Source organism: Dendrobates tinctorius, unplaced genomic scaffold (genome assembly GCF_039654945.1).
Source record: "Dendrobates tinctorius isolate UK_male_01 unplaced genomic scaffold, ASM3965494v1 ptg000084l, whole genome shotgun sequence".
NCBI classification, from domain to species: Eukaryota; Metazoa; Chordata; class Amphibia; order Anura; family Dendrobatidae; genus Dendrobates; species Dendrobates tinctorius.
Window position 1 is genome coordinate 24180019 of NW_027361752.1, and position 25983 is coordinate 24206001.

The 25983-nt window shown below is 44.7% G+C and overlaps 1 long non-coding RNA gene across 1 annotated transcript in view; it reads left to right on the forward strand.

Moving 5' to 3' along the window:
* LOC141097365 (uncharacterized) overlaps positions 1–25983 on the forward strand; it is an 868065-nt gene that overhangs the window by 841353 nt on the left and 729 nt on the right. Inside the window, exons 11-12 of the long non-coding RNA XR_012233929.1 lie at positions 11220–11307; positions 25785–25803. This is a non-coding gene — a long non-coding RNA (uncharacterized lncRNA). The remainder of the gene's footprint in view (positions 1–11219; positions 11308–25784; positions 25804–25983) is intronic.

Consider the following 25983-nt stretch of genomic DNA (forward strand, 5'->3'; position numbering starts at 1 on the left):
CTCCCCCCTTTGTCCGACAATTTTATTAAAATGTCCAATCTAGTGCGAAGATTTTCAAGGGCTTCCTGTTCACATTTAGACAGATTGCATTTTCTCCAGGAGAAATCAAGATCGCGTTGTAATGTGCTCAAATCCGTTTCAATGCTGTACTGGAACTGATCCATGGGAGTTGCCTCCAATGAACACTTTCTCTAAAGGCCCCGTCACACTATTTTGTGACACATCAGTGATCTCGCCAGCGAGATCGCTGTGTGTGACGGGGATCAGCGACTGGCCCCCCTGCCGGTTATCGCTGATCGTGCTTGAGTGGCCTGGGCCGTTTTTCGATCGCTGGTCTCCCGCTGCCCAGCGCGCATCGCTGCGTGTGGCAGCGATACACCAGCAATCAGCGACGCTGGATGCTGGTTGCTAATATAACCGTCGGGTATCCAGGAGCCGCAGCTCCTGGATACCCGCTGTTTACCTTGGAAACCGGCATACACGCTGGTTTCTAAGGTAAACGTCGGGTATCCATGAGTCGCGCGGCTCCTTGATACCCGATGTTTACCTTGGAAACCAGTGTGTATGCCGGTTTCCAAGGTAAACAGCGGGTATCCACTGCACCACCACTTCCCAATCTGGGCTAGTCCCAAGCAATATCTGTATCTTGCCCTAATCAGTGCCAGTTTTAGACAAAGTGGGACCCTGAGCAAAAGTTTAAAGTGGGGCCCCAAATGCTAACATATTGCAGCATCACACAGAAACATTTTGGTTGTATTTACATGTGCTGAGTTCAGGCCGTTAATTGAGCATGATTGACAATACTGAAGTAGTTCGACACTTGTGTCTCAGCCTCTTTACAAAGGGTGGGGGTGGCATGCTCCTGAGAACAATCCAATCATTCAATGAATAGGCAGCATTTTGCTTGTATAGTATAATACACACCATAGTCCTCCACATAGTATAGTGCACCTCATAGCCCTCCATATTGTATAGTGCACATCCCATAGTCCTCCATATAGTATAAAGTGCCTCATAGTCCTCCATATAGTAAAATGTGCCTCATATCCCTCTATATATTTTAATACACTCTTCATAGTCTTCCATATAGTATAATACATTCCCCATAGTCCCGTACACTCCTGATAGTCCTCCATATAGTATAATATGCTCCCCATATCCTCCCTATAGTATAATGCACTCCCTGTAGTCCTTCATACAGTATAATGCATTCCATAGTTCTCCATATTGTATAATGCAGCCCCCATAGTCCTTCTTATAGTACAATGCACTCCTCATAGTATAATGCATCCCATAGTCCTTCATATAGTAAAATGCATTCCCTGCCATGTCAGGCAAACTAACTTCAACATTATAGAAAAAAACATTTTCTGTAACCTGGACGTAAAACTGTCCTTGTGGTCTGCACAACGGTGCAACGAAATTCCAACAGTCCAGACCATCTCCCAATGGCCGGTAGCAAGGGGCCCCACTGCCGTGGAGCTCCTGGGATGCAGGAAGTGTCTCTAAAGTTCTTTCTATTGGGGCTCGTGGTCTTCGGGTTCAGCAATCACAGCTACCGCGTAGTAGCCGCGGGGACAGTACTCTTTGTAGTACGACACCAAGTCTCCCTCGTGTAGAGCCTGGCCGTGGCGAATAGAGGTCACATTGATATAAACTTTCTGGCAAGTAGCAAGATCCCGTATGAATCCATACCCTTTGGCAATGTTCGTATACACGAGCCGCCCCAAAGATCTCGTAGCCACCATACCAGCCTCTCCCTTTGCATGGAGCAGGTTCCATATCTCCTGCTCCCAGGCCTTCTTCTTTTTAATAACCTCTGCAACCCAAACGGAGGGTACAATGCAGGCTCTGGAGTCCGGTGGGCGGGGCTCCACCGCAGAAGAGAGCGGGGCAGATGCGGACGATGATGTCAGCGGCCCAGCAGCCGCTGGAGTCGGGTGGTGGGTGGGAGCAGCCGTGTTCTCAGAGGATTGGGCCACAGGGCCTGCCAAACAGACCGCAGCCAGTTCCAGTGCCGGCATAGCCGCTGCCGCAGGGTAGGCCGCACCTGAATTTTCTGCCGGAACCAGGGTGGCAGCTGCCATTGAAGATGAGGTCACTAGTGATAGAAGGGATGCAACGGCGTCTTCTAGGGTCAGACTCCGCATCGGCGACACCAGGCGTGGCGGTTCAGGACCAGGAGCGGAGGCCCTGCTCAATTCTGCATAGATGGTAGGGCCCTCCTTGGCTGGGCTCCTGGAAACACAGGATGCCGCATGCTGCGGCTGGATGGTAAGGGCCGCTTGCGGAGCCACTGTCAGGGCCAGGGGAACTCTCACCTTCCCTGGCGCCGTGGCCTCCATCACGTCATCACGCGGCTCTTTTCGCAGTCTCCGCTCTTCACTCTGCCATCGGGCGGGGCTAGCATCCAGGCTCAAGGGCTCCGCAGGGAGGCTCTCTGCTGGTAACTTCAGTGGCCGCTCCCGCTGGTTCCGCACAGGCTCGGCTTCTCCGCTCAACATCCAGCTGCCTGCCCGTGGCTCTAAGGGGGACGTTCTCTCGTGAAGCTCGACCTCCCGCCGCCATCGCCACTCCAGGCGCCCGATGCCTTGACACCCGCAGCGTCTCATACCGTCTGTTGGACAGCAGATGAATGGCGCCAAGCAGCCGCAGCCAAGCTTTCCCTCAGTGCCACTCCCTCTGCTGGGTGGGGCATTGGCAGGCCTCTCCACCCATCTGCCAGGATCCAGTGTTTGGGAGCCTCGACCTCTGGGTACATACCTCTTCCCCATGGGATACGCTGAAGGAGGTCCCAGTCCATTCTGAACAACTGTAAACACCTGGACCTCTCCTCTGTGTTGAAGTAACACCGCCATCCTGCCCGGTACCTGGCACCGCCCCGTATTCTCTGTTAGCAACGCGGGTCCTCCACAGCGTTTCCGATTTGTAATCCACAGGTGGGTGATTTGTATTCCACAGGTGCTTATAATTCACACAGAGCAGTCTGAGTTTTTTTCCATCCCTTGGGGCAGGCCTGCCGCAGAAGATGACGTATTAGCGGTGGCGATCCTGCCGACTACGCCAAGTGTAGGGTCAGTGGGCCGGGCTGGGGGGTGGTCCCTCTGGATACCACGCAGTGACATACAGACACAAGCTGGAGGCAAGTTTCGGGTGCAACAGGTCCAAGTTTATTCTCTCTCTCGCCGTCCGCCAGACGGCCTCACCGCACACCACACTTCTCTTCACAGCTCTCCGGTTACAGAACACATTATAACACCGTACTTTCTCCAGGGACGTATATATATGTACCGTCCCCCTTTACACTCTGCGATGCTTCTGACAACTCCGTCACTGTGGCCGCTGTAGGCCTGTGCACCAACAGTAATTTTACTGGTCAAACATCGTTCCAAATACGGTGTCCTACACCCGGAGCCTCATCTATACTGCAGTACTTTATGTCAGGACCACCCCCCTGACTTTCTCTCTCCTCAGTCCCCCTGGTTGGGTTTTCCTCACAGTGCAGCAACTGTCACAGTCTCCTCGTCACTTGAGCTCCCCCTGGGGACTGGAACTTTCTGGAACCCTCCTGTCAAATTTATAGCTTTCCCGGTTCCCTGTAACTCCGCCCCCATGACTAACGGTTTCTAAAGCCCTAAGCTGCTATTAAGTCCTATGCTCACACTCCTCCCTGCCCTCTAATGTCAGTTCAAGGTGCAGCACGTCACCTACACTTTCCTAGCTGTTTTCCATTTTGAAATCTGACCAGTCAGTCCGTCCATCCATCAGGTCACCTTCCCTACACTGCTGTTAGCGGTATGCGACTGGCTGGGGGCCACTGGGGCAGCCGGGGCCCTAAGCAGATGCCTAGTCTGCCTACTCCTAATGCTGGCCATGGCCCTAATGTATCTACAGTCACTTCCTACTGAACTAAGCACTAACCTATATGTTTTCCTGTGATTACCCTATACTCTCCCTACACTGGAGCTGAGTGAATTTTACCCACAATAGGCATTACCTTTACAGTATTTGCACAGCAGCATCAGTACCTACAATACTATGCATTAGTTACATCACATTACTAAAAACCACATGACACCGTGCACACTTCACATGAGACTGTAAAATGCATTGAAACCGCACAACACTATTCTTATCATTTAACGCTGTCTTCAGGGTCAGGGACAGAGCAGTCCACAACCTTACATGTACTCGGGTCTGCTGTTACAATTGTGCTATGTAATTTGTTTTTATAAAAGAGCTTGGTGCGAGCACAAAATGCACAAAAATAAAAACTATGATATTGCTATTCCACTCTGGCTTCCTTCATACAGCAGTGCGGTCTACTCGGAAACGTCAAATCTCCTTTTTCTATCAAACAAACTGTAAAGGGATCAGTTATTTCACATATAACATAACAAAGCAAAAATATAATTAGCTGCCTTGTGACAATTTCTGGCAAATCATTTTCTTTTCTAACCTTTACAATCCTACATAAAATAGTGAATATATACTGCTTAAAAGAGTAAGGGAACTCTGAAATCACCAGATCGCGATGAGTGAAGGATTCAAGGTGAAAATCTCTTCTGATAAATTGTTTTGTTCCTTGAGAGTAAGATGACATGTCAAGAAGAGTTCATTGAAACCAAAATCATCAACTTGTAGAAGGCTCGATTGCAACTTCTCTCTCCTAAAAATGAACCTCATTTTTGCGTTTTCATTTCTCCTCTCCTTCTTCTAAGAGCCATACACGTATGAGGGCTTGTTTTAGTGGGACATGTTGAACTTGCAAGCAGATATTTTTATTTATACCATTTCAGAATAAAAACAATGTTTTGATGACATCTTATTTTTTTCTTTTTTTGCACAGCAAAAACGCAATTTTAGTATTTTGAATTTTTTAGGGTTTTTGGTATTTACCAATCGGGATAATTAATTTTGTAATTTGATAGATCAGAATTTTATGGATATCAACTATTTTATATTTTGTTAATACTGTTATTTCTAATGGGGGGAAAGAAGGTTGATTCAAACTGTTAGAATTTTAACATTTTTTAAATACATTTGCTTTTTATTGTATTTTTTAATCTCCTCAGGAAACTTGAATCTACGATCATCTAATCGCTTGTATTGTATAGTTTGTATATGTTTATAGCGAAAATCATGGTCTCCTTTGATGCAGCTCATAAACAAAAACTTATTCTAAAATTACAATTGCTTTATTGAAATACATTAAAACCATAGACATACATGAACACCGCGCAAATTTAATTGCTGATCAAAGTTGTGACCCTAGTCACATACAAGAATAGGGTAGGGGAAATCACAGGCCTATTTTGCCCCTAGAAGGCCCTTTTCTTCCCCCTGCCTAACAGCGGAGGTTGGCACCCTCTTGAAGAGCAAATGGCGCCCCCGCTCCACGAAGGCTATCCCCATTCACCCTATTAAGTGCTACTCTTCAGGGCAACAACATCAGGGTATAACAATTAAAATACACAAGGATATGGTCGTCAAACAGTCACAGTTTTTTACAGGTACTTCCAACAGTCCTAAATCATCAAAGACCAATAAATACTACAAGACCCAGGGTGAGGGGTATGCAGCCAGTAACCGATAAGCAGACTTACTTAAATTTATGGGAAACGGATCTTGGAATTTTGCCTAAATTCCCTATTTACATCATTCCCTGCCTACCAGCGGAGCTTTTTCACCCTACTTTAAATTGGTGCCCCCGCACCACGTCGACTATCCCTCACTGACCCTGTATATCCAATACAATACCAATTAGATCACAGGGACAAGGAGACCAAATGCTAAAGGACTGTTTGACCAATCAAATTCATATCATAATACCTGATAAAGGGTCACAACTAGAGTTGAGCGATACCGTCCGATACTTCAAAATATCGGATCGGAATGGATCGGCCGATCTTTAAAAAAGTATCGGTATTGCCGATGCCGATACCGGAAGTCTCATTCAAGTCTATGAGACTTCCGGTATCGGAATTGGAAAAACTCTTTCCTGCCCTTGTACAGCCTCTCGTGGGTCTGTACGGGCCTTCCGGGGGTCTCTGCCGGCCTGCCGGGGGTCTGTGCCGGCCTGCCGGTGGGCTGTGCGGACTGCCCGGGGTCTGTGCACCCTGTGGGGGTCTGTACCGGCCTGCTGGGGGGCTGTGCCGGCCTGCCGGGGGGCTGTGCTGATGTCCGGGGGTCTGTGCACCCTGTGGGGGTCTGTACCGGCCTGCCGGGGGGCTGTGCCGGCCTGCCGGGGGGCTGTGCTGATGTCCGGGGGTCTGTGCAGGCATCGTCCGATGGGACTACAAGTCCCATCGGGCGATGCCTGCTACCATGACAGTGATTGACACATTAGCCAATGATGGGACAGTAGTAGTCCCATCATCCGGCTAATGTGTTAAATGTAAAAAAAAAAAAAAAAAAAAATACTACATACATACATACTACATGCATGCTACATACATACTACATGCTACATACATAGTACATACATACTACATACATACTACATATATACTACATGCATGCTACATACATGCTACATGCTACATACATACTACATACATACTACATGCTACATACATACTACATACATACTACATATATACTACATGCATGCTACATACATACTGCATGCATGCTACATACATACTACATGCATGCTACATACATACTACATGCTACATACATACTACATGCTACATACATACTGCATGCTACATACATACCACATATATACTACATACATACTACATACATGCTACAAACATACTACATGCATGCTACATACAATACATTCATACAATACATACATAGACATACAGTACATATAACATAGAGTAACATACTTACCAATACTTGTCACATTGTTCCCCGAAGCCATTGTCGTCTACGGAATAAATATTAACATAACAAACCACAAAAATACTCACCCATGATCCGAAGCAGTCCACGAGTGTGTCCCACGACGATCTTGGGTAGAGAACTGCAGCATCAGCTGATGCTGCCGCTCTCTACGGGCTGCAGGAATCCAATGACGGAAGGTAGGTATCCTTCCGCACTGTATTCCTCCGCCACTTAAAAAAAAAAAGTCCCTAGTCTCACTTTATGGTAAAAGCTGTGTGGGAATTTCCCACACAGCTTTTACCATAAAGTGAGACTAGGGACTTTTTTTTTTTAAGTGGCGGAGGAATACAGTGCGGAAGGATACCTACCTTCCGTCATTGGATTCCTGCAGCCCGTAGAGAGCGGCAGCATCAGCTGATGCTGCAGTTCTCTACCCAAGATCGTCGTGGGACACACTCGTGGACTGCTTCGGATCATGGGTGAGTATTTTTGTGGTTTGTTATGTTAATATTTATTCCGTAGACGACAATGGCTTCGGGGAACAATGTGACAAGTATTGGTAAGTATGTTACTCTATGTTATATGTACTGTATGTCTATGTATGTATTGTATGAATGTATTGTATGTAGCATGCCTGTAGTATGTATGTAGCATGTATGTAGTATGTATGTAGTATATATGTGGTATGTATGTAGCATGTAGTATGTCGTCGTAGGATCATCGTGGGACACACTCGTGGACTGCTTCGGATCATGGGTGAGTATTTTTGTGGTTTGTTATGTTAATATTTATTTCGTAGACGACAATGGCTTCGGGGAACAATGTGACAAGTATTGGTAAGTATGTTACTCTATGTTATATGTACTGTATGTCTATGTATGTATTGTATGAATGTATTGTATGTAGCATGCATGTAGTATGTATGTAGCATGTATGTAGTATGTATGTAGTATATATGTGGTATGTATGTAGCATGTAGTATGTATGTAGCATGCATGTAGTATATATGTAGTATGTATGTAGCATGTAGTATGTATGTAGTATGTATGTAGTATGTATGTAGTATGTATGTAGCATGTAGTATGTATGTAGCATGCATGTAGTATATATGTAGTATGTATGTAGCATGTAGTATGTATGTAGCATGCATGTAGTATATATGTGGTATGTATGTAGCATGTAGTATGTATGTAGCATGCATGTAGTATGTATGTAGTATGTATGTAGTATTTTTTTTTTTTTTTTTTTTTTTTTAAACATTTAACACATTAGCCGGATGATGGGACTACTACTGTCCCATCATTGGCTAATGTGTCAATCACTGTCATGGTAGCAGGCATCGCCCGATGGGACTTGTAGTCCCATCGGACGATGCCTGCACAGACCCCCGGACATCAGCACAGCCCCCCGGCAGGCCGGCACAGCCCCCCGGCAGGCCGGTACAGACCCCCACAGGGTGCACAGACCCCCGGACATCAGCACAGCCCCCCGGCAGGCCGGCACAGCCCCCCAGCAGGCCGGTACAGACCCCCACAGGGTGCACAGACCACCGGCAGGCTGGCACAGCCCCCCGGCAGGCCGGTACAGACCCCGGGCAGTCCACACAGCCCCCCGGCAGGCCGGCACAGCCCCCCGGCAGGCCGGCAGAGACCCCCTGAAGGCCCGAAATGACGGCGCATCATGATGCGCACACACCGCGCATCATGATGACGTCATTTCGGCTGTCAATCAACTTTGAACTTCCGATTCTGATGCCCGATATTGAAAAAATATCGGATGTCGGTATCGGAATTCCGATACAGCAAGTATCGGCCGATACCAGATACTTGCGGTATCGGAATGCTCAACACTAGTCACAACAAAAATAGGGCTAGAAATGTCTCAATTCAAGAAGACATTCCTTTTTGTGCATAGGGGTTATCAATCTTAAAAGCACCAATAATAAGTACACATAGGGGTTGATAGTTGTAGAGGCACCAAAAATCAAAAATAATAGTAAATTCACCACCACTCCCCTATAATGTTAAAGGCACCAATAATGAGTACACATAGGAGTTATTAGTTGTAGAGGCAACAAAAAGCACCAAAAATCAAAAATAAATTCACCATCACTCCCCTATAACCATACACATACTCAATTGGTGCTATTATTGCCACACACCCTCATATTGCACACTGCCCAAAAACTACAGATCAGTCAATATATTCATCAGATACACTTAGCTTATTGCTGATTTCTATTTCATCTCGCCCCGCCTCGACGCGTTTCTCTCCCATCCAGGGAGTTCCTCAGGAGGCATATAGTAGTTTTGATGCTCATGCTGAGCATAAGATATGGCACCTGGTTGCAGGTATCAATCAATCTCCTTTGATGCCCAAGCACAGGCTGGGTTTCAACGGAACACTCTAATAGTGGAAATGGGGGTCTTCAGCAGACCACTGGCTGCCATAGCAACCTGTTGTTGCCCTATGATCTCATTACAGGGGGCGTTCACTGTATGTGTCTGTCACAGATTGACACTGCCATTTAACAGGTTAACAGCAATGGGCAGAGCTCTGCTTCACACATGACTGTTAGAGGCAGGTCCTGGCTGTGTGTAGCAGCAATCTGTTGGGTATAGGGTAGGCTCAGCCTCTGAGCCCGCTCCTTACACCTGCTCTCAATATACACCGTGGATGTTTGGAAGGGGTTACAGTAAAAAATTTAAACCATAGGCAGATCCAATTTCTAAGAATATCATCACATTCATAATGTTACTTAGTATTGTGTATGACTCAGAAGTGTTTGTACGCACTCCTGACTACACCTGGTCATTCTCTTGATAAGTTGACAAATAGCATCCTGAGACATGGATCAGAGCATCAGAGAGCTATTGGATAGACTGTTGGGATATTGGCAGGATTGGATACACGGATACATAATATACTAAAGGCTCTTAATTGGGGTAAAGTCTGGGAAATGTGAGGTCCAGTTGATAGCATCAATGTCTACATCCAGAGACTTACAACAAATTTTGGCTACATGAGGCCAGCAATTGTCCAGGAAGAACCAAGAGCCCATGACAACAGTGGCTCTGAGGATTTCATCCTGATACCTGACAGCAGATAGGGCTCCAATGGATATCATGCAGAAATTTGTTCGACCCTTTGAGGGTATACCATCACTGACTTACCACTAAACCAGTCATACTGGATGACATTGCAGACAGCATGCAACGTTTCGGCCAGACAGGCCTTTATCAGGGGTATTATCTAGATAAAACATAACAATAAATGAAATTTATTATATTTTTTCCTTTTTTTCCCTCCTTTTACAGTACATATCTAATGATGCATTGGGATCTTTTTCTGATGATTGGTTCATGACCTTAATTTGTTTAATGCATTATTCATTTTTGATAAAATGTCTTTTTGCTGTGCATACAGTTTTCATTCTCTATATATTATGTCAGTCAATGTCTTTGAATTTTTCCGTATGATTTGTACTCAGAAAGAACCTCTAATTTCATTTATTGTTATGTTTTATCTAGATAATACCCCTGAAAAAGGCCTGTCTGGCCAAAACGTTGGGTTCTGTGTGACTGACATTCAGTTATCATAATAAAATTGCATAATTCAAAAAATTAATTTGTAGCCTCAGGTCTTACTGTATTATTGATTGATTTTCCTGAAGGCTTGGTTGTATTTCCCCATTCAATATTATATAGGATATTTAATTTTGGGGTATTTAACAACCTTGACATTATGTCCTTTGACACTCTGTCATATAATGAATCAGAGGCTGATTCCATCATTGGTCAGGTTAATATACCATGTCAGTTTCTTCACACACCTACTGACCAACTTCGTACCCGGGATTATGAAAGAATGTACAAAAAGAAGACAGCATATCAACTCCATTACAACACGTTAGCAGAATACCACAAGGTTAAAAGGATACCCAGGGGCCTTAGAGTTTCTCTTAGGCCTACTCTTTTTTCTGATAAAGTGGACTTTTGCAATAAATTTGAGGCCATTTTAAATAAATGCTCAATGGACCTAATTCTACTTACTGTGGAATTTTTGCAGAAAGAATTAATAATCATAGACACTGAGATTAATAATGCTGAACAGCAATTGCGGGGTATACTTCCCCAAGAGGAATTTAATAAAATTAAATCTAATGTTGACAAGTCTAATACTGATTTTCAAACTCAACTACAAGACCGTAAAAGATCAAAGCTCTTGAGAGATGCTGACGATTACCAACAAAACAATGTTTATTATTGGAGAAACCAGAATTTGACTAGAGGAAGGAGAATTATGAAACATTGGGATTCTTCAATGTCCAATAGTGATAGCGATAACTCTAAAGGCTCTTTTCGTTCATTTGATCATAGACATGGAAGAGGACAGAGAACCCGGGATAATAGACGTGGTCAAGGAGGAACTGAGACCACTACGACCCGTGTCCAGACTCGCTCTCAGGTGATTTCAGACCAATTGGTCTATAATATTTCCTCCCACAATTTATCTCCCTTAGAAATCTCTGCTCTTCATAAAGGGCTTTCATTTTGTCCTACACCGAGATTCATTGAATTTATCCTGGACCAAGGAATACAACGGTTCTATAGGTCCCTAGGTCTCTAAAGAGGTGTCTTCCACACAATTCTCAGTGGATAATGTTTCATCTAGTTCAAGCTCAGCTATGGACTTACTGACTCTGAAAAAATTGAATCTTCACAAACCTAGTAACTACACTCCACCCAGATCTTACCACCCAGTGGAGACCTATATTGAACTAGTTCAAAATGATATTAAGAATCAATTACAACTGATCCATAGTGGGAAATATCATATTTTGAATAATATGTCCAGGACTGAACGTATTGCCATTGATGGTCTTTTTCATAATAAACAACTGATAGTGAAACCGGCCGACAAAGGTGGTTCGATTGTAGTGATGGATCGACAATATTATGTAAATGAAATTTACACTCAGCTTCATAACTCTGGTACTAATCTCCCTGTTTCTTCTGACCCATCTCTTTCTATTGCAGTTGAGATCCGTAATGCTGTTCAACATTTTTGTCTTTAGGTACTATTGATATAAAGTTGAGTGAATTTCTTATTAATCTTCATTATATTACACCGGTGTTCTACACACTTCCTAAGATACATAAGAACCTCACACAACCACCAGGCAGACCTATTGTTGCCTCTACCAATTCATTATTATCACCGTTATCTATAGTACTCGAGAAGATCCTTTCTCCTCTTTTACATTTGATCCCCTCATGGCTTAGGGATACATCACTAAGGGATTTGAATTTAACTGTGGTCAATTGTTACCTAGTGACCTTAGACGTCACAAGTTTGTATACAAGTATTAGCCATACCAGGGGCATTCAAGCAGTAAAGAATTTTTTGGATAATAATACGGATTTTTCTAGTGATACCAAATCTTTTTGTATTTCCATGTTGACTCTCGTTTTGACAAATAATTTTTTTCTATTTGAAGACCAGTTCTTCATTCAATTAACTTGTACTGCTATGGGTTCATATGTGGCGCCCCCATACGCCAATATTTTTATAGCTGAATTTGAACTAGAATTTGTCTATTCACATATTCTCTTCCAACAGTACTCGGTACTGTGGAAGAGATATATTGATGACATTTTTCTCATTTGGTCAGGTGACTTGGTTTCTCTTGATAGTTTCTTTCTGGATATAAACATCAAAGTGGAGGGTTTATCCTTTACGATGCAATATGATTCGGTTACTAATCCTTTTCTTGATGCTAAGGTCATTAGAGAGAGTGACAGTTCTCTCTCTACTGACTTGTTCGTTAAACCAACAGACAAAAATAGCTTATTACATTTCAAGAGTTGCCATCCTAAACATATAAAAAAGCTCTACCCAGGTCACAGTTTTTCCGTATTAATCGTATAGTATCTGATAGTCTTAATCGTAATAGCCGTTTTATGGAAATGAAATCTAAATTTGGATCCCGAGGATATCCCGACTCTTTGTTGTCTGTTGTGAGTTCATTTTCCCCTTCATTACTGAGGCCCGAGGAACTCCCTCTTCTGGTAAAGAAAGGTAGTGAGCCTGATTGTCAAACACCTGAGGCTGATGATTGTGACTGGCTGAGTGGAGTTACGGACTGGATATAATGCTGCCGACGCCCTTCTGCCCTGCGGGTGATTTCTCTGTGGGATCCTTGGAGACCAGTCTGAATTCCTGCTCCTCCAAAGCTAAGTTTGCTGCTCGGCCTTTTGCTTTTGTGCTTTGACTTTGTTTTTGCTTTGTTTTTCTGGATTTCTGCCATTCCCTTCTGGGGTGTGCTGAATTCATTTAGCTCTGTCTTCTGAAAATACCTGAGTGCTGATTCAGTTTTTGAAGCCTAGCTGCTTCAGGGCCTTTTTCATATCAGCTGGTTGGCTTATGTCTTTGATAGGGTTTTGGCAGATTGCAGACAGCAGCCTTCCTGTCCTTTCCTATCTAGGTAGTTTTGGGGCCCCGTCTTTGCTCAGTCTATCTTTCTGGCTGTGTTAGTATTTTCATCTTGCTTCACCGTCATTATATGTTGGGGGCTGCCTATTGCTTTGGGGTCTGCTCTGGGGCAGTTTAGATTTCCCCTTTCTTTCTTTAGGCCTATGTATTTCTCCGGCTGTGATCGAGGGGTCTAGGGCATCGTGGGAACCCCCCACGGCTACTGCTAGTTGTGTTGATAGGTTCAGGGGTCTGCAATCTGATAGTTGCCAACTTCTCTGGTTTTCTGGACTTAGCTTGTATTTCTGCTTTTGCCTCCTACGGTGACTCATTCATAACAGAATCACCCACCATACCGCAGATTCTAGGGTACTCAATAGAAGGAAAGAATTGTAAAAAAAAAAAAAAAAAAGTGTATATTTTTTCCTCTATATCTCTGAGGCCGTAGGGGGAATTTTTTTTTCTCTCAATGGAGATAAAGCAATTGTCTGATCGTGTGGAGCAGCTCGCTGCGGAAGTGTGGGGAATTTCCACCTACCTTGCTCATTCACATGCTGCTGAACCAAAGATTCCTACACCTGATGTATTTTTTGGGGATCGGTCTAAATTTTTGAATTTCAAAAATAATTGTAAATTATTTTTTGCCTTGAAGCCTAACTCGTAAGGGAGCTCCATGCAGCAGGTTAAAATTGTCATCTCTTTGCTGCGTGGTGATCCCCAGGATTGGGCGTTTTCTTTGAAACCAGATGATCCTATTCTGACTAATGTGAACGCATTCTTTCAAGCTTTGGGGTTGTTGTATGACGAACCTAATGCCATTGATCAGGCTGAAAAGACCCTGCTGGCATTGAGCCAGGGTCGTGATTCTGCAGAATTGTACTGTCAAAAATTCCGAAAGTGGGCAGTACTTACTACCTGGAATGATAATGCCTTGGCTGCTCTCTTTCGGAAGGGGTTGTCAGAAGCCGTAAAAGATACTATGGTGGGATTTCCTGTTCCCTCTGGTCTTGACGATTCTATGTCATTAGCCATTCAGGTTGATCGGCGTTTGCGCGAACGCAAAGCTGCACGAGAGGTGTTGCCACCTGTTGAACAAATGTCTGAACCTATGCATTGTGATAGAGTTTTTTCCAGAGAGCAGTGTCAGGAGTTCAGAAGGCGTAATAAGTTGTGTTTTTTCTGTGGAGATGCCTCGCATATTATTTCTGTCTGTCCCAAACGAGAGAAACGCTTTGCACACATGTTTTCTGTTGGGGGTGTTCAACCTAAGTTTCTTCTGGCTATTACTCTGATCTGCTCCCTGTCCACATTTTCCGCCAAGGCGTTTGTGGATTCGGGAGCAGCCCTAAACCTAATGGACTTGGATTTTGCTAAACGTTGTGGATTTCCGATGACACCTCTGCAGACGCCTATCCCTTTGAGGGGAATTGATGCTACTCCTTTGGCTAAAAATAAACCCCAGTTTTGGACCCAGGTGGTAATGCGGGTCGCCCCAGACCATCAAGAAAATTGCAGATTTCTGGTGTTGCATAATCTGCATGATACTGTTGTTCTGAGGTTTCCCTGGTTACAGATTCATAATCCAGTTTTGGATTGGAAATCTGTGTCTGTGGTGAGTTGGGGTTGTCGGTGTGCCTTTAGTGAGGCTCCGGTGTTTTCCACCTCTCCTCAGTCGCATGAGGTTCCTGATTATTTGGCGGACTTTTATGATGTATTTAGTGAGAATGAGTCTGCGTCTCTGCCTCCTCATAGGAGTTATGACTGTGCAATTGAACTGAGCCCGGGGTGTAAATTTCCCAAGGGTCGGCTCTTCAATTTATCTATACCCCAGCACGAGGCTATGCGATCCTATATTAAGGAGGCGTTGGAGAAGGGTCATATTAGACCATCCTCGTCACCCTTGGGTGCCGGTTTTTTTTTTGTAGCCAAAAAGGATGGATCATTAAGACCTTGTATTGATTATCGTGCCCTCAACAAAATTACTGTTAAATATCAGTATCCGTTACCCCTGATTTCTGATCTATTCTCCAGAGTTAAAGGTGCTTGCTGGTTTACCAAGCTTGACCTCAGGGGGGCGTATAATCTTATTTGCATTAAGCATGGGGATGAATGGAAGACGGCATTTAATACTCCGGAGGGACATTTTGAGTACCTGGTGATGCCTTTTGGGCTCACTAATGCCCCTTCTGTCTTCCAGTGCTTCATGAACGATATTTTCCGAGATTTTGTCGATAAATTTTTGATTATCTATCTGGATGATATTTTGATCTTCTCCAAGGATTGGGATTCTCATGTGGAACATATTCGGACTGTGTTCCGGATCTTGAGGGAGAATTCCCTGTATGTCAAGGGATCTAAATGCCTTTTTGGAGTACAGAGGATTTCTTTTTTGGGATTTATTTTGTCCCCGTCAACTATTGAAATGGACCCGGCCAAGGTACAGGCCATTCACGATTGGGTTCAGCCCACTTCTTTGAAGGCCCTCCAGAAGTTTTTGGGTTTTGCTAATTTTTATCGGAAATTTATAGCAAAATTTTCTAGTATTGCCAAGCCATTGACTGATTTGACTAAAAAGGGTGCTGATGTGTTAAATTAGTCTCCGGAGGCTGTTTCTTCCTTTCAGGAGTTGAAGCGAAGATTCACCTCCGCCCCGATTTTGCGGCAACCTGATGTCTCACTTCCATTCCAGGTAGAGGTGGATGCTTCTGAGATTGGTGCAGGAGCTGTTTTGTCCCAAAAGGATCCTGTAACATCTAAAATGAATCTGTCACGTCCGCCATGTCTGTTTGTCTCAAGAACTCCTGGAGCGATGTGCATGCGCATGTTTTGTCTGCTGTCCTGCATGTTCGCTAGAGCTGTGTGCAGACTCACCTCATGTCTGAGCTGCAGGATCCCTGCGTTTCTGCTCTGCCTTCTGTGATCTTCTCGTCATGTCTGGAGTCCTTGATCATGTGATGTTTCTTAAGATCCTGCACTGTCTGGTTCTGCAATCATCTCGTCATGTCTAGAATCCCGGATCATGTGTTCTTCCTAGGATCCTGCACTGGTTGGTTCGGTGATCATCTCGTCATGTCTGAAACCCTGATCATGTGACGTTTCCTAAGATCCTGCACTGTCTGGTTCTGCTATCATCTCGTCATGTCTAGAATCCCGGAAGTTCTCCCCTGGTCCTGACCTGGAGGAGGAGGTGCTATGCCCTATATCAGGCCGCCTCTTCCTATGCTCAGGGCCTGATTATTGTGTTGCTTCCCTGCAAGGCTCTGGGTCTGTGGGGTTGCTCCCTCTATTCTGTGCCCTTGCACTTTGCTCTGTAGTGCGTCTCTGCACACGCTCCGTGCTCGTATTCCGCCTCTTGTCTTGTGCCATGTCTTGTGTTGTCTCTCGTGCCACGTGTTTGTGTACAGCCGTGTGTACTGGCCAGTGTGGCGTGCCCCCTGCGTGGCTCCTAGCATGCAGCCCTTCCTTGTGCCCTGGCGTGGCTCCTAGCACGCACCCTGCCTTGAACCCTGGCGTGGCTACTAGCACGCACCCTGCCCTGAACCTGGCGTGGCTCCTAGCACGAAGGTTCCTTTGCCCCCTCCTGTGCCTTAGTCGTGCCTCGTGCTGGCGTTACAGCCGTGTGCATTGGCCAGTGAGGTGTGTGTCCCTGCGTGGCTCCTAGCACGCAGCCCTTCCTTGTGCCCTGGCGTGGCTCCTAGCACGCACCCTGCTCTGAACCCTGGCGTGTCTCTACACGCACCCTGTCTTGTGCCTTGGCGTGTCTCTACACGCACTCTGTCTTGTGCCTTGGCGTGTCTCTACACGCACTCTGTCTTATACCTTGTACCTTGGCGTGTCTCTACACGCACTGTCTTATTCTATGCTTTGGCGTGGCTACACACGCACCCTGTCTCGTTTGCGAACCTTGGCGTGTCCCCTACACACGCACCTCGCTTTGAACCCTGGCGTGTCCCCTACACACGCACCTAGTCTTGAACCCTGGTGTGTCCCCTACACACGCACCTAGCCTTGGACCCTGGCGTGTCCCCTACACACGCACCTAGCCTTGGACCTTGGCGTGTTCCCTAAACACGCACCCTGCTTGGATATCTGTCGTGCCTCCTTGCCTGAACCCTGGTTTGCCTGCCGGATGCCCGGAACCTGCCGACCGTTGCCAGAGGTCCGGAACCAGATGACTACGGCCTGATGTCCGGAGCTGACGTCCGCAGCCTGATCCCTGGACCCTGTCGGTTTGCCAGCAGTCCGGAGTCCGATGCCATCATGCCATTACCTGTGCCTAGGCGTGCCATCTGGCACGTACCATGTTATGGACCTTGGCGTGCCCACGCGCGCACCTTGCACGTTTTGCTTGTTTTCTCTGTATGTGATCTTGTGTTATTCTAATGAAGATACCTTGCACCTACGTCTAGTCTCGTCTTGCTTCCTGCTCGTCCTTGTCGTCAGACACTCGTCTAGTGTCCCCTGAGCCGGCCGTCTGGTCCCAGCAGTCGTGGTGGCTCACCCCCTTGGTCTTGCCCCTGACACTCCCTGTATAGGGGGTGGATTCTCACAAGGTCAGCTCGCCCTCGGTGGGTGGGTGCCACGACCCAGAGGGTCCACTCAAAAAAATGGGCTCCGCAGGAGCTGAGTCCGTCACAGAATCCCTGTGCTTTCTTTTCCCGAAAGTTCACTCCATCTAAACGTAACTATGATGTGGGGAATAGGGAACTGTTAGCCATGAAATGGGCATTTGAGGAGTGGAGACATTGGTTGGAGGGAGCTAAGCATCAAGTCGTGGTCCTCACTGACCACAAGAATTTGATTTACCTAGAGTCGGCTAAGCGTTTGAACCCTAGACAGGCTAGGTGGGTCTTGTTTTTTACACGTTTTGATTTTGTGGTTTCTTTTCTTCCTGGAACAAAGAATGTCAAGGCAGACGCCCTCTCTAGGAGCTTCCTTGCTGATTCTCCTGTGGTGACCAAGCCTGCTACCATCTTAGGCGAAGGGGTAGTTCTTTCTGCCATCTCGCCCGATTTGAGACGTGCTCTGGAAGAGTTCCAGGAGGACAAACCTGAGCATTGTCCCAGTGGAAAGTTGTATGTTCCTGACCAGTGGAAGAAGAGAGTGATGTCTGAAGTTCATTGCTCTGCTTTGGCTGGTCATCCAGGTATTTTTGGTACTAGAGATCTGGTGAGTCGGTTTTTTTGGTGGCCCTCCTTGTCTCGTGATGTCAGGAATTTTGTGCTGTCCTGTGGGACGTGCTCCCGGTCTAAATCGTGTTCTCGCTCTAGTGGGTTTTTGATGCCTTTGCCTGTCCCCAAGAGGCCATGGACCCATATTTCAAAGGATTTCATCTCTGATATGCCTGTCTCTCAGAGGATGACTGTTATTTGGGTGATTTGTGATAGGTTCTCTAAGATGGTTCATCTTGTACCACTCCCTAAGTTGCCGTCTTCCTCTGAGTTGGTGCCCCTGTTTTTACAACAGGTGGTTCGTTTGCACGGGATTCCTGAGAACATTGTATCTGACAGAGGAGTGCAGTTTGTGTCTAGATTTTGGAGAACTTTCTGTTCCAGGCTGGGAATTCAGTTGTCCTTCTCCTCTGCTTTTCACCCTCAGACCAATGGGCAGACAGAGAGAACAAACCAGACCTTGGAGTCATATTTGAGATGTTTTATTTCTGCTGATCAAGATGATTGGGTTTCATTTTTGCCCTTGGCCGAATTTGCTTTGAATAATAGAGCTAGTTCTGACACTTTGATGTCACCTTTTTTTTGTAACTTTGGGTTTCATCCTCGATTTTCTTCAGGGCAGGTGGAGCCCTCTGCCTGCCCAGGTATTGACACTGTGGTGGAGAGAATGCACCAGATCTGGGACCAAGTGGTGGATAAGTTATCTCTCTCCCAGGAGAAGGCCCAGAGGTTTTCCAACCAACATAGGACCATTGGTCCCCAGTTTAAGGTTGGTGATATGGTGTGGTTATCATCAAAAAATATTGCTATGAAGGTGGCTTCTCCTAAGTTTAAGCCTAGATTTATTGGACCTTACAAGATTGTGGAGATTATTAATCCGGTCTCTTTTCGTTTGGCTCTTCCTGTCACATTTAAAATCCATAATGTGTTCCATAAATCTTTGTTGAAAAGGTTTGTTGAACCTGTTGTTCCGGGGGTGGCACCTCCAGACCCTGTATTGGTTGAAGGTAACATGGAGTATGAGGTAGAGAAAGTACTGGATTCCCGTCTGGCTAGACGGAGACTCCAGTATTTGGTTAAGTGGAAGGGTTATGGTCAGGAGGATAATTCCTGGGTCTCCGCCTCTGATATTCATGCCAAACTATTGGTGCGTGCCTTTCATCGGGCTCACCCTGATCGCCCTGGTGGCATAGTTGAGGGTTCGGTGACCCCTCCTCAAGGGGGAGGTACTGTTGTGAGTTAATTTTCCCCTTCATTACTGAGGCCCGAGGAACTCCCTCTTCTGGTAAAGAAAGGTAGTGAGCCTGATTGTCAAACACCTGAGGCTGATGATTGTGACTGGCTGAGTGGAGTTACGGACTGGATATAATGCTGCCGACGCCCTTCTGCCCTGCAGGTGATTTCTCTGTGGGATCCTTGGAGACCAGTCTAAATTCCTGCTCCTCCAAAGCTAAGTTTGCTGCTCGGCCTTTTGCTTTTGTGCTTTGACTTTGTTTTTGCTTTGTTTTTCTGGATTTCTGCCATTCCCTTCTGGGGTGTGCTGAATTCATTTAGCTCTGTCATCTGAAAATACCTGAATGCTGATTCAGTTTTTGAAGCCTAGCTGCTTCAGGGCCTTTTTCATATCAGCTGGTTGGCTTATGTCTTTGATAGGGTTTTGGCAGATTGCAGACAGCAGCCTTCCTGTCCTTTCCTATCTAGGTAGTTTTGGGGCCCCGTCTTTGCTCAGTCTATCTTTCTGGCTGTGTTAGTATTTTCATCTTGCTTCACCGTCATTATATGTTGGGGGCTGCCTATTGCTTTGGGGTCTGCTCTGGGGCAGTTTAGATTTCCCCTTTCTTTCTTTGGGCCTATGTATTTCTCCGGCTGTGATCGAGGGGTCTAGGGCATCGTAGGAACCCCCCACGGCTACTGCTAGTTGTGTTGATAGGTTCAGGGGTCTGCAATCTGATAGTTGCCAACTTCTCTGGTTTTCTGGACTTAGCTTGTATTTCTGCTTTTGCCTCCTACGGTGACTCATTCATAACAGTTGTCTTTTTCTCCATCATCTAAATCTGGTTCAGCAACTCAAACTAATAGGGTGGCCTTTGTCAATACATATCATCCATTCATGTATCTTATTCATAAGGTGGTTCGTCAACATTGGCCTCTCCTTTCTAATTCTTACCCTCAAATTCCAGAATTTCAAATTCCGCCTTTGATTTGCCACAAAAAACCTCCTAATTTACGCAATCTTTTAGTGAGGGCAGATATTGGAAGTGCCCGTGATTCAAGAAAGCAAATTTTATTCAGGTCATTACGAAAAGGGACGTTTCCATGTTTGCATTGCCTGCAATGTTCAAACATCACTAAAGGTGATACTTTTACTCATCCTAGATGGGTAAGAGTTTTTCAATCAGGGAGCATTATAATTGTGAGTCATCATTAGTGTTGAGCATTCCGATACTGCAAATATCGGGTATCGGCTGATATTCGCTGTATCGGATTTCCAATACCGAGTACCGATATTTTTACAATATCGAATACCGGAATCGGAAGTTCCCATAATGCAATGAGCCAGTTGTGTTAGCCATGTTAACTAATGGCATGGCTGTGATTGGCTGCTGAAATGATGTCATCATGATGCGCGGTCTGTGCGGGCCTGCCGGGGGGTCTGTGCTGGCCTGCCGGGGGTCTGTACGGGCTTGCTGGGGGTCTGTGCAGGCCTGCTGGGGGTCTGTGTGGGCTGCCGGGGGTCTGTCCAGGCCTGCCGGGGTCTGTGCGGGCTGCCGGGGGTCTGTACGGGCCTGCTGGGTTCTGTGCGGGCTGCCGGGGGTCTGTGCGGGCCTGCCGGGGGTCTGTATGGGCCTGCCGGGGGTCTCTGCGGGTTGCCAGGGGTCTGTGCGGGCCTGCCGGGGGTTGTGTGTGTGTGCAGGCATCGTCCAATGGGACTACAAGTCCCATTGGGCTATGCCTGCTACAATAACAGTGATTGACACATTAGCCAATGATGTGACAGCAGTAGTCCCATCATCCGGCTAATGCGTTGAATGTAAAAAAAACAAAAAAACATACATACTACATACATACTACATATATACAACATTCATACAACATACATACATACTACATACATACTTCATATATACTACATTCATACAACATACATACTACATACTTACTACATATATACAACATACATACAACATGTTACATACATACAACATACATACTACATACAATACATTCATACAATACATACATATAGACATACAGTACATATAACATAGAGTACATACTCACCATCACTTGTCACTTTGATCTCTGAAGCCAGTGTCATTCTCACTGCAAAAGATATTTAAATAACAAACAACCAATATACTCCCTGATCCGCAGAAATCCACAAGAGTCCCACGACGATCTCCTGCAGTGCATCACTGAGAGGCTCCTATAGTTCACTGGTCTCACTTTATGGCAAAAGCTGCGTGGGAACTTTCTCACACAGCAATGCCAAAAGTGAGACTAGGGACTATTTTTTTACAGTGGCTGAGGAATACAGTGCAGAAGGATACCTACCTCCCGTCATTGTATTCCTGTGGCCCCTAGAGAGCGGTCACATCAGCTGATGCTGCTGTTCTCCACGGGAGATTGTCGTGGGACACTCGTGGATTTCTGCGGATCAGGGAGTATACAGGTTGTTTGTTATTTTAATATTTTTTACAGATGACACTGGCTTCAGGAATCAAAGTGACAAGTGATGGTGTGTATGTACTCTATGTTATATGTACTGTATGTCTATATGTATGCATTGTATGAATGTATTGTATGTAGTATGTATATAGTATGTATGTTGTATGTCTGTAGTATGTATGTAGTATGTACTATGTATTTATGTATGTATGTTGTATGAATGTAGTATATATGTAGTATGTATGTAGTATGTATTTATGTAGTATATATGTAGTATGTATGTGTGTTGTACGAATGTTGTATATATGTAGTATGTAGTATGTATGTATGTATGTTGTATGAATGTAGTATATATGTAGTATGTATGTAGTATGTATGTATGTTGTATGAATGTAGTATATATGTAGTATGTATGTAGTATGTATGTATGTTGTATAAATGTAGTATATATGAAGTATGTATGTAGTATGAATGTTGTATATATGTAGTATGTATGTAGCAAGTATGTATGTTGTATGAATGTAGTATATATGAAGTATGTATATAGTATGTAGTATGTATGTATGTTATATGAATGTATGTATGTAGTATGTATGTATGTATATGAATGTAGTATATATGTAGTATGTATGTAGTATGTATGTATGTATGTTGTATGAATGTAGTGTATATGTAGTATGTATGTAGTATGCATGTATGTTGTATGAATGTAGTATATATGAAGTATGTACAGTTGTGGCCAAAAGTATTGAAACCCCTGCAATTTTGTCAGATAATACTCAGTTTCTTCCTGAAAATGATTGCAAACACAAATTCTTTGGTATTATTATCTTCATTTAATTTGTCTTAAATGAAAAAACACAAAAGAGAATGAAGCAAAAAGCAAAACATTGATCATTTCACACAAAACTCCAAAAATGGGCCAGACAAAAGTATTGGCACCCTCAGCCTAATACTTGGTTACACAACCTTTAGCCAAAATAACTGCGACCAACCGCTTCCGGTAACCATCAATGAGTTTCTTAATTTTAGACCATTCTTCTTTGGCAAACTGCTCAAGGTCCCTGATATTAGAAGGTGCCTTCTCCAAACTGCCATTTTTATATCTCTCCACAGGTGTTCTATGGGATTCAGGTCTGGACTCATTGCTGGCCACCTTAGAAGTCTCAAGTGCTTTCTCTCAAACCATTTTCTAGTGCTTTTTGAAGTGTGTTTTGGGTCATTGTCCTGCAGGAAGACCCATGACCTCTGAGGGAGACCCAGCTTTCTCACACTGGGCCCTATATTATGCTGCAAAATTTGTTGGTAGTCTTCAGACTTCATAATGCCATGCACACGGTCAAGCAGTCCAGTGCCAGAGGCAGCAAAGCAACCCCAAAACATCAGGGAACCTCCGCCATGTTCGACTGTAGGGACCGTGTTTTTTTCTTTGAATGCCTCTTTTTCTTCTCCTGTAAACTCTATGTTGATGCCTTTGCCCAAAAAGCTCTACTTTTGTCTCATCTGACCAGAGAACATTCTTCCAAAACGTTTTAGGCTTTTTCAGGTAAGTTTTGGCAAACTCCAGCCTGGCTTTTTTATGTCTCGGGGTAAGAAGTGGAGTCTTCCTGGGTCTCCTACCATACAGTCCCTTTTCATTCAGATGCCGACGGATAGTACGAGTTGACATTGTTGTCGAGGTTCTTTATCCAACATCCGCACAATCTTGCATTGAAATCTCTTGTCAATTTTTCTTTTCCATCCAAATCTAGGGAGGTTAGCCACAGTGCCACGGGCTTTAAACTTAAACTTCCTAATGACACTGCGCACGGTAGATACAGGAACATTCAGGCCTTTGGAGATGGACTTGTAGCCTTGAGATTGCTCATGCTTCCTCACAATTTGGTTTCTCAAGTCCTCAGACAGTTCTTTGGTCTTCTTTCTTTTCTCCATGCTCAATGTGGTACACACAAGGACACAGGACAGAGGTTGAGTCAACTTTAATCCATGTCAACTGGCTGCAAATGTGATTTAGTTATTGCCAACACCTGTTAGGTGCCACAGGTAAGTTACAGGTGCTGTTAATTACACAAATTAGAGAAGCATCACATGATTTTTCGAACAGTGCTAATACTTTTGTCCACCCTCTTTTTTATGTTTGGTGTGGAATTATATCCAATTTGGCTTTAGGACAATTCTTTTTCTGTTTTTTCATTTAAGACAAATTAAATGAAGATAATAATAACAAAGAATTTGCGTTTGCAATAATTTTCAGGAAGAAACTGAGTATTATCTGACAAAATTGCAGGGGTGTCAATACTTTTGGCCACAACTGTATGTAGTATGTATGTATGTTGTATGAATGTTGTATGTATGTAGTATGTATGTAGTATGTATGTTTTTTTTGGGTTTTTTTTCACATTCAACACATTAGCCTACTACTGTCCCATCATTGGCTAATGTGTCAATCACTGTCATTGTAGCAGGCATCGCCCGATGGGACTTGTAGTCCCATCGGACGATGCCTGCACACACACAACCCCTGGCAGTCCCGCACAGACCCCCGGCAGACCCGCACAGAGCCCCAGCAGGCCCGTACAGACCCCCAGCAGGCCCGCACAGACCCCCGGCAGCCCGCACAGACCCCCGGCAGGCCCGCACAGACCCCCGGCAGCCCGCACAGACCCCCAGCATGCCCGCACAGACCGCCAGCATGCCCGCACAGACCCCCAGCAAGCCCGCACAGACCCCCGGCAGGCCCGCACAGACCCCGCCCGCACACACACACAATCTCCGCCCACACTCTTCCCCCCTCCCGAACTGGATATGCAAGGAAAGAAAGGGTTTATTTTAATTCCGATATTTGTGCCCCATTGACTTGCATGGGTTTCTGGTATCGGAATCAGCGATACCCGATACTTTTTGGATATCGGCCGATCCAATCCGATCTGATATTTCACGATATCGGATGGTATCGCTCAACACTAGTCATCATATGTAATTTATCTGATTAAATGTCCTTGCGGTCTCAGATAAGTTAGAGAGACCACCCAACATATCCGAAATCGCATCTCCCAACATAAATCCACTATTCGATGTAAGAGAACCTTGTTACCTATTCCAGCTCACTTCATTTCACATAACCATCATATTTCTCAGCTTCGTTATCAAATAATTGATAGTGTACCCGTGGCTAGACGAGGAGGCAACAGGATACAAAGATTAAAAGATAGAGAGGCATATTGGATCTTTGTTCTCCAAACGTTGGAACCCTATGGCCTTAATAGGGAGTATGAGGTTTTTTATTGAGCCTCTTATTGATCTTTTCTTCATTTGGATGTCATGGATTTTGTGTGCCCTTATCTTCTTGTAATGGGGAACACTATGCTTACCTTGTGTACATATATGTACATGTATATGTATATATGTATATGTGTCTATGTGTATATTATATGTATAGGCACTTACGTGCATTCATGTGTATACACGATTTTGTTCATGTGTGTGCATCTGTGTACGTTGATATATATTTGGCACATGTGATATATGTATAGACTATATATGTTTATTTATGTTCCCTTTATATGTGTATATACATGTTTATATTATATGTATAGGTGATTAATTACCTTCTTCATTTTTCTTTTACAGACCTAATTGCGGAAATAAGGTACTCACTTTCGGTTCTTTATTTCTGTTACTTGGTGGTTTCTTTCCCTTTTTCTCTTTCCTTCTCTCCCCCCTTTTTCTTTTTCTTATTCCCTTTAATTCTCCCCCCCTTTTGTAATAATATAAAAAAAATGTCCCCCAAAAAATGTTTTTTTCAAATTTCTCCTGTGCGTGTGTGCAC